The following is a 9,446-nucleotide window of genomic DNA, read 5'->3' as shown; positions in this document are numbered from 1 at the left end:
GCGCCGGGCGCGGCGGCGGCGCGGGCGGGGGCATCGCCCGGCCACGCGTCACAGCCAATCGGGGCCCCCGGCGGAGCCGCGTGGGCCAATCGGCGGCCGCCGAGCCGCAGCCAACCGCGGCGCCGGGGGCAGGGCCGCAGCTGGGCGCAGCTGGGCGCGGAAGCGGGGCGGCGGCGCGGCCCCGCCCGGCCCCGGCCCCGGCTCCTCGCTCGGATCCTGGCGCCTCGGGCGCCTGGGGCGCAGCGCCACCCACGCCGGCCTCGGTGTTCGGGCCTGTGCAGTGGGCCCAGCCCATGGGCGGGTGTTCCCTCCGCCCGCACCGTTAGGCGTCTGCTGTGTGGGGGCAAAGCGAGAGGAGGGTGCGGGCCCGGGGCCGGGGGTGCTTGGTGCGCACTTGGTACAGCGCTCCCTGGCGGGCTGCTTCTCTCGGCCGCAGGGCGGATGGGAAGCCCGCGGCGTGCACCTGCTGTGCGCCCCGCTCCAGGGAGCCGGCCCAGGAGCAAATCGGAGGAGCGGCTGTTAAGGTCGGTGGAGCGCTTGGTGTCTGCGAGGCGCGGGCCGGGCGCTGGGGGGGTGACGTTCCACTCGCCCTGAATGACCTCCATAACCCTAGCTCCCTGGAGCGGCCCTCCCGTCACTGTGACATCACCCTCTGTGTCTTCATTGTGCAAGTCCCAGCCAACAAACCTGTGGCTCCCGTCTCCCCTGGCAGAGGACAGGTTCCTGGGGGCAGGCGCTTGGCTCTGGCCGCTGCGGAACCCCCTCCCGTGCCTGGGCCAGCTGCTGGCATACAGTGGGAGCTCCATAAATGCTCGTGGGAGGAGTCACGGCTCCTTGGAGCGCCTTTACTACCCTAGCAAATAAATGACAGCGCCAGGGTTTTCCCCACGTCCTGCTGGCTACAACATGCGCAGGAATTGCTCGCCTAAGTTCCATCCGGGTCATCCAGTGGGAGCCGCCCATGGGAGCTGCTGAGGAGGGGCCCCGAGGCACCTGGGGGAGCAGGCAGGGGAGGTGCAACCCCCCTTCCAGAACTCCTTCCTCTCCCTGAGGGTTTGCGCCCTGGGGTGTTGCCGCGAAGGCCACCGTCCCCAGCCAGACCAGTGTGCTGCCCGGGCTTGCTCCTCATGCTGCCTCCCAGGGAGGAAAAGCCGCGTTCAGGGCAGGGGCGGCGGGCGGCCGAGCCCTGGGGAGCGGGCTGCCCTGTTCGCTTAGTAACTGCACAGGTGGGTTTTTAACCCCCCGGGCGCAAGGAAGGCTGGCTCCCAGCGTCTGGCCACGTGTGCCTCTGGGCAGGCGGGGTAGCTGCTGGGGCCAGCACTAGGTGTGTGGTGGGCGGGTAGCCTGGCCATTCCTTCGCTTGTTTGCTGGCCACTTGTTTATGACGCGCTGCTGTGGCCCAGGCTGTGTTCTGAGAAACAGCAGGGAATAAGAATCCTTGCTCTGCCCGGGCGGGGGCCGAGGTGGGGGAGACCTGCTCCGGACGGGGACGTTGAGCCAGCACCTAAAGGACGCAGAGTCAGTCGTGCAAATGTCTGGAGACAAATTCCTCCAAGCCCAGAGGACCTGGAGTGCAAAGGTCCCGGGTCAGGGACTTGCTTGCTGCGTTCCAGGAACTTTGAGCGGGGAGGCCCCTGGGAGGAGAGCCGGCTGTTGGAGGGGAAGGGGAGAGGGGGCGTGGTCAGAAAGGAAGGGACGGGGCCCACGGGAGGACCTCGAAGGGGATGACCAGGCCTGCTTTTTACCTGCAGTGACCTGGGAAGTCCCTTCTCTCTGGGGTTTTGAGTGCAGGCACGATGGCATCTGACTCATTTTCAAAAATGATTTCGTTTTCAGTAGGGGAGACGTTCGCGGCTTTGAAAATCAAAACCACGTGAAGAGGCTCGTGGTGCGCAGCCCTGCTCCCTGGTGTTCCCCGGCGCTCCCCGGCGCTCCCCGGCGCGCCTCCCTGCCCGAGCGGCCGCCCGCTGGGCTCCTGCGTGTCCTCGCGGGGCCGGGCGTCGTCCTGTTGCTTTTACATAACAGCCCACCGGCCTGGCTCCTGGGCTCTTTCAGATTCCGCCTTCGTGATAGAGTTTCCTTCTTCCCACTCTTTTAAAAAAATCAGTGTATTTATTTGTTTATTTTTATTTTACTGGAAAGGCTGAGAGAGAGAGAGAGAGAGAGAGAGACCTTCCTTCTACTGGTTCACTCTCCAACTTCCTGCGATAGCTGGGCCCAGCCCAGGTCTCCCCACTGGTGCGGCAGGGACCCGATCTCTGGAGCCACCTGTGGCCCCCAGGGTGCGCACCTGCAGGAAGCTGACGGGAGCGGAACTGGGCCTTGAGCCCGGGCGCTCCTGTGGGATGCGGCTTAACCTGCCGCTGCCACTCCACCCTTGTTCAGGTCCAAGGTGCGCCCCGTTCCGGGGCACAGGGCGGCATCCTCACGGCGATGACCGCAGACCCCACGTGCAGCAGGCACACCCAGCCCTGAGCGCCAATGAGCTCCTTCCTGCCTCTGAGGGCTTGCTCCCGTGGACCTCCCCGGGGCCAAACCCTCGCTGTGTGGGCTCCCGCATCGCGCTTCCTCCGTGTAGCGGTGCCACCGAGGACTTAATTCTTTTCCCGCTGGGTTCCCTCCCTTCGTAAGGAGGGGCCCCATCTCGCTCATGCATTTGGTTGATGGACGTTTGGTTTTTTCCACTTTTTAAAAAAGATTTTTTTGAAAGGCAGAGTGACAGAGGGAGAGAGAGCAAGAGAGCGAGAGTGAGAGAGATCTTCTGTCTGCTTGTTTTGCTGCCCAAATGGCCACAGCAACCGGGACTGGACCAGGCTGAAGCCAGGAGCCTGGAACTCCATCCGGGTCTCCCATGTGGGTGCAGGGGCCCATGCACTTGGGCCATCTTCTACTGCTTTCCCAGGCCATAGCAGAGAGCTGGATGGGAAGTGGAGCAGCCAGGTCTCGAACCAGCGCCCATACAGGATGCTGGCACTGCAGGCAGTGGCTCTACCTGCTACACCACAGCGTTGGCCCCAAGAAGTTTTTACTTTTGATGGAGTCAGAACTGGCCTCTTTTCCGCTTTGGCTGGTTTTGCTCTGGGTCTGTTTTATGACCATGTCATGTTCTGCGGCATGGCCGGGCACACCCGTTCCCCTCCCTGCGGACGGCACCTGGGCGGCTTCCTGTCCAGGGCGTGATAAACGCGGTGCCCACGGTGCAGGCGCAGGGCCGCGCTTCGCAGTGGGTTCACCGCTGGAAGTGGCACGGCTGCTGCGAGAGGAAGCTCGCGAGTTAGGACGCTGCTCGGGACGCGCATCCCACGCGGGAGTGCCTGCGCGTGGCCTCAGCTCCACTCCCAGCCCCAGCCGCCTGCTAGCGAGCGCCTCAGTGGCAGCAGGTGTTGGCTCCTGCTCCCGGCTCCTGCCCCCGCGCAGTGGGAGCCTGGGTGGAGCTCGTGGTTTCAATCTGGCCCAGCGCCCTCTTGTGGGGCATTTGGGAATTGAACCAGAGGATGGGAGTTCTCTCTCAAATATTTTTAACATTTTATCTCATTTTATTTTTAAAAGAGTTTTATTTATTTATTTGGAAAGGCAGAATTACAGAGAGGCAGAGTCGGGGGGGGGAGAGAGGGGAGAGAGGGGGGAGAGAGAGAGAGAGAGGTCTTCTATCCCCTGGTTCACTCCCCAGGTGGCCACAGCGGCCAGGGCTGGGCCAGGCCCGGGTTAGGAGCCAGGAGCTTCTTCAGGTCTCCCCCGCGGGTGCAGGGGCCCAAGGACTTGGGCCATCTTCCACTGCTTTCCCAGGCCATAGCAGAGAGCTGGATCAGAAGTGGAGCAGCCGGGACTCAAACCGGTGCCCATATGGGATGCCGACCCCAACATTTTAAAATTAAGCGAAGGGGCGGGTGTTGTGGCAGAGCAGGTAAAGCTGCTGTCTGCGGTGACCCATATGGGCACCGGTTTGTGTCACTGCTCCACTTCCCATCCAGCTCTCTGCTGTGGCCTGGGAAAGCAGTGGAAGATGGCCCAAGTGCTTGGGCCCTGCACCCATGTGAGAGATTCGGAGGAAGCTCCTGGCTCCTGACCCCGGCCTGGCCCAGCCTTGGCTGCTGTGGCCACCTGGGGAGTGAACCAGGGGATGGAAGACCTCTCTGTCTCTGTCTCTGTCTCTGTCTCTGTCTCTGTCTCTGTCTCTTCCCCTCTCTCTGTAACTCTGACATTCAGATAAAGAACTAAACGGTAGAAAGATACAGCTAAGAACATGCAGACTCCAGGCCTTTGGTTTTACTGGGCTCCTTTTGAGCGCGTGGGGTCCCCATGGCTGGAGGCTCAGAGCTGCCCAGCGCGGATACTGGGATGCCCGCCCGGCGCAGAGGTTCTGGTACGGACTTGGCAGTTGGGGACCGTGGAGAATGGGCACAGAGGCAGGGGGAGGCGGGGCAGGGCAGGAGGTGGCGTGGGGGTGGAAGTCCTTCTTCTGGGATCTGGGTGTGTCCGGGATGGAGTCCAGGGACCTGCTGGGGGCGGGGGATGTGCAGGTGTGGAAGGCGCAGCCCGGCCCAAGCCCCTGGGAGGCGGAGGTGCCCGCGACAGGAGGCCCCCAGCGGGATTGGGCCTGGGGGCGGGGCCTGGAGCCCGGGAGAGATGTCAGGCCGTTTTGATGTGGTTGTGGTCTCCACACTCCAGCAAAGCGGAGCAGCCTCAGGGAGAGGGTCAAGGTCAGGGGCAATGATGGGTGGTGGGAGGAGCCTCGGCGTGAGTGACTGAGGCACGCGTGACTGTGGGCAGGTTCCCCGGTCTGCCCAGCTCTGGGTCCTTGCGTGGTGTGGGAAGGGCGTGGCTTCCTAGGCCTGTGGGCAGCAGGTGGGGGCCCCCAGGAGAGTCTGCACTTGGCCATGGAGGTGGTGGGGGTGGAATCCAGGCCCTGGCCCCTGATCCCCCCAGGCCGGGCTTCTGTGCCGGCGCTGGCGGGCTCGGTCCCCGGAAGCACCAGACAGTCCATGCTTCCCGGCTGCTCCCCGCTCTGCGGCTCAGGCACAGGTTGCCCCAGGGCAGGTACCGCCCGGGCTCCGGCGACGCGGGGTGGAGGTGATTATTCACCAGATCCCGGCAGAGGCCCGCCGTGGGCCTGGCGCCACACCGATGCTGGCGATGCCAGTGGTGAGCGAGGCAGGTACCCCCCCCCCCCCAGCTGCAGGAGGGAAGGGAGCAGCGCTGTGGGAAGAACTGAGGCAGCGGGCGGAGTGGGGTGGGGGATGCGGGCAGGGAAGGGTTGAGTACACGAGCCACCGAGCAGATACCCAGGGGTGGCCAACCCCAGAGCGAGAAGTCAGGGAAGCTTCCTGGAGGAAGGGGTAAGCTGAAATCTGCAGGTTGAGGAAGGGCCGGCTGGGGCAGGGGACGGGTGCGAGGTGAGGTCCTTCCAGGCCGGCTGGGGCAGGGGACGGGTGCGAGGTGAGGCCCTTCCAGGCCGGCTGGGGCAGGGGACCGGGTGCGAGGTGAGGCCCTTCCAGGCCGGCTGGGGCAGGGGACCGGGTGCGAGGTGAGGCCCTTCCAGGCCGGGAGACGGGCACCCGCAACGGTGGCTTCCCACTGAACCGGGGGAGAAAGTCGGCCAGGCTGCCCTGAGCCCACCAGCTGTGTCCTAGAGAAAGGAAGCAGCGGCCGTGCTCGGTGCCCGCCCGGGGGATCTGGGCTCCGTCCCATGGCAGCCGCCAGCTCCGCCGGGCAGAAGGTCTGGCGGCGGTGAAGGTGCCCGCCTTTCGGATCGGCGTGCCCGGGCTGGAATCCTGCTCTGCTCCCTGCCATGGCGGGTGTCCTGGGAGCTCGAGTTGTCGAGTCACTGCCCCCCGGGTGGGGGGTGCGTGGGCTCCTGCTCTGGAACGGGAGGCAGCCAACAGGGGAAGCGCTCTGAGGCTGGCTGGCCCCCTCTGCCTAGCAAGTCACTTTTGTAGAAAGTTCAGTTTCTGGAGCTGGCGCTGTGGCGTAGCAGGATAAGCCGCCACCTGCACCAGCAGCATCCCACGTGGGCGCTGGTTCGAGTCCGGCTGCTCCACTTCCGATCCAGCTCCCTGCTGATGCATCTGGGAAAGCAGCAGGGGTGGCCCCAGTATTTGGGCCCCTGCTGCCCACGTGGAGACCCAGGTGGAGCTCCTGGCGCTTGGCTTTGGCCTGGCCCAGTGCTGGCTGTTGTGGCCATCTGGGGAGTGAACCAGCAGGTGGGAGACCTCTTGTGGCTGCCTGCAGGGCCCCACACTGGCTTGACTCTGATTTGGTTGTGATTCCCAGGGGACACTTGGTAACGTCTGAAGACATCGGTGCTGGCCCAGCGGGGGTCAGAGTGCTGCGGCACCCACTGGGTGGAGGCCTGGCTGCCGGTGAACAGCGGCCCCAGGTCCAGTGCAGGTGGTCGGCTGGGTCTCCTTTCCCCAGCCATGACATGGGAGAGAGCGCGGGGACAGGGGGCGGTCGATTCTAGGGGGAGCAGGAGGCCCCGCCCATGTCATCAGCACCCTTAATGAGCTAGGGGCGGGGTCTGGGTGGAGTTCAGTGCGCATGGGGCTTTTGGGATTTTCGGGACACCTCCAGGTGGAGTTCAACTTCAGCATGGCCGGCGTGGCTGGCGTGGCTCTCCTCCTTGCTGGTCCTGGGGGAGATGCAGGGCCCCATGGGAAAGCCGCCCTATCTGATGGACAGGGAAGGGGGTGGAGTTACCGTGCAGGGCTCGGGAACCCCCTCACCCAGTCCCGCCATGCTGCCCACCCCGCCATCGCCACCCCACCCACCGACTGCAGCCCCGCCCCCATCACCAGGCCCCGGCCCGCGGGCGCTCTGACTGCCGGCCCCCCTTGTCCCCTGGGCCCGGTTTGTCTCAGCCCAGGCAGTGTTTCCAAGGCTCCCACGCACCGGGTGTGTGCCCGAACCTCCCTTTCAAGGCTGAAAATATTCCAGTGTGTGTCGGTTCCACCCTGTGCTCTCCCACTAACCTGTCCATAGACCCGCCAGCCCCGCACTTTAACTACTGTGCATAGTTCTTTTTAAAAAAATTTTATTTATTTATTTGAAAAGCAGAGTCACACACACACACACACATACACACACACACAGATCTCCCATCTGCTGGTTCACTTCCCAAATGACCGCAATAGCCGGGGCTGGGCCAGGCCAAAGCCAGGAACCAGGAGCTTTACCCAGGTCTTCCATGTGGGTGCAGGCACCCAATCACCTGGGCCATCCTCCACTGCTTTCCCAGGCCACAGCAGAGAGCTGGATTGGAAGTGGAGCAGCCAGGACTCAAACAGGCACCCATATAGGAAGCTGGGGTTGCAGGCAGTGGCTTAATCTGTGCCACAACCCGGCCCCACTGTGCAAGACTGTGCCGTAAGCATGGCCGTGAGAATTCGAGCTTCCGCCTGCAGTTCCTGTGGGTAGTGCGTGAGCAGCGGAATCGCCGCGTCCCTCGGGGGTTCTGCCCGCGGTGCGGGTGTGCAGGCCGCGGGCGGTGCCCAGGGCGAGCGCTCTCTCCATCCTCACCGACACCTGTTGTCTCCTGTCTGTCTGCGAGATCTCTGCACTGTGCATTTGCAAGAGTGACCGAGAGAAGGGGAGACAGTGACGGAGGAGACGTCTCCGCCTGCTGGCTCGTGGCCCAGACCCCTCCCCGGCCACGACGGGGCCAGGCCGCAGCTGGGGCCGAGCACACAGCCCAGTTCCCCTCTGTGGGGGCCAGGGACCCAGCTCCTTGAGCCTTTACCTGCAACGCCCAGGTGGCGTTAGCAGGGAGCCGGGATGGGGCTGGGCCATGGGGCATGGATTTGCCTAACCGACAGCTCACGGGCAGGTGGACCGGGTGCCTGTTCCCTCTGTGTGGTCTTGGTTGCATTTCTTAATGATTAGCAAAGCCGAGCATTTTTGTGTGTGTTTATTAACCATTTGTACACTTTTTTTAAAAAAATAAAAAGATTTATTTATTTACTTGAGAGGCAGAGTTACACACACACACACACACACCAGAGAGAGAGAGAGAGAGAGAGAGAGCGAGCTCCCATCTGCTGGTTCACTCCCCGGATGCCTGCAGTGGTGACACTGGGCCAGGCTGAAGCTGGGAGCCCAGAGCTCCATCCAGGCCTCCCGCGTGGGTGCAGGGACACAGGGACTTGGGTGGCCACCCGCCAGCTCCCAGGTGTGCACAGCAAGACTGGGACCAGCAGCAGAGCCGCGACTCAGATCCGAGCCCTCGGAAGCCGGAGCGAGCATCTTCACTGTGTCTTACCTGCTGGGCCGGACGCCTGCCCCAGCGTGTGTGAGTGTGAGCATGTGTGTGTCAGGGTGTGTGTGAGTGTGTGTGTGTATGTGAGTGTGTGTATGTGTGTGAGTGTATGTGTGTGAGTGTATAAGTGTGTGTCTGTGTGTGAGTATATATGTGTGAACATGTGTCTGTGTAAACATGTGTGTGTCAGCATGTGTGCACCAGTGTATGTGTGTGTGTGTATGAGTGTATGTGTGAGTGTGTGCATCAGTGTGTGAGTGATCGTAGGTTTTTCCTAACCTGTCAGATCTTATCGGCTCCAAACACCGATACTTTTATTTCTCCCTTTCTAATCTGCTGCCCTTTCTTTCTTTCTCGTGCCCACTTCCTCTGGCGGGCACTGGCCGGGACGTGCAGCCCCATGGCCCCGAAGGGGACTTCTGAGCGGTCGGCGGGGGGCGCAGACGTCGCGCAGGGCTTGGTGCGGGGGTGCAGGGGGGCCGGTGCCTGGTGCCTGGTGCGTGGGGCGTGGGGCGCGCTGTCGGTCGGGTTCCGTTCGCGGACCGGTCCTGCATTCCAGGGTAAACATCATTTTAATAAGTTCACTGCCCCCTGGGCTTTTAAAGTTTTTACTGTTTATTTATCTTCATTTTATTTGAAAGAGGGTGGAGGGCGGGGAGAGGTTTTCCGTCTTCGGCTTCTTTCCTCAAAGGCCCACAACGCGCAGGGCCGGGCGCCCGGACCTTAGTCCAGGTCTCCCCTGGACCGCAGCTCCGACGCGAGCCGCCGTCGTCCACTCCCAGGGCGGCCTCGGCGGACTCCGAGCGCGGATCCGCGTGGCGGCATGGCGTGGATGCTGGCGGGGGGTCTGGCTCAGGGCGCAGGCGCTGTCGCCCGCCCGCCTTTCCCGATGTTGGGCTCAGCTCTGTCCCCGCCCCCTCAGCGCCTGGAAGAGTTTGCGAGGGGTTGGCGTGAAATATTCCCACTTTTAATGAAGGGAATTTCCAAAATGTTTATTATTTTCAACTACTTGAAAGGGGGGGGGAGAGAGAGAGGTTGACTCCACACACTGGTTCACCTCCAGATGTGCTGGCCAGGCTGACCCCAGGACCAGGAGCTGCATCGCAGCCTCCCGCGTGGGTGACGAGGCCCAGGCAGCTGGGCCACCACCTGCTACCTCCCAGGACGCATTTGCAGGAAACTGGATAGTGCGCTC

General features: G+C 63.1%; 1 long non-coding RNA gene across 1 annotated transcript; it reads left to right on the top strand.

The window, feature by feature from the left end:
- Positions 1-14: 14 nt before the first annotated feature.
- Positions 15-905, top strand: LOC138844277 (uncharacterized). The gene is made up of 2 exons (XR_011379837.1): positions 15-524; positions 614-905. It is a non-coding gene; the product is annotated as an uncharacterized lncRNA (long non-coding RNA).
- The last annotated feature ends 8,541 nt before the right edge of the window (positions 906-9,446 follow it).

Source organism: Oryctolagus cuniculus, chromosome 11 (assembly GCF_964237555.1).
Source record: "Oryctolagus cuniculus chromosome 11, mOryCun1.1, whole genome shotgun sequence".
Lineage (NCBI taxonomy): Eukaryota > Metazoa > Chordata > Mammalia > Lagomorpha > Leporidae > Oryctolagus > Oryctolagus cuniculus.
Note: the sequence above shows the minus strand (reverse complement) of the source record. Positions and strands in the feature narration are given on the sequence as shown.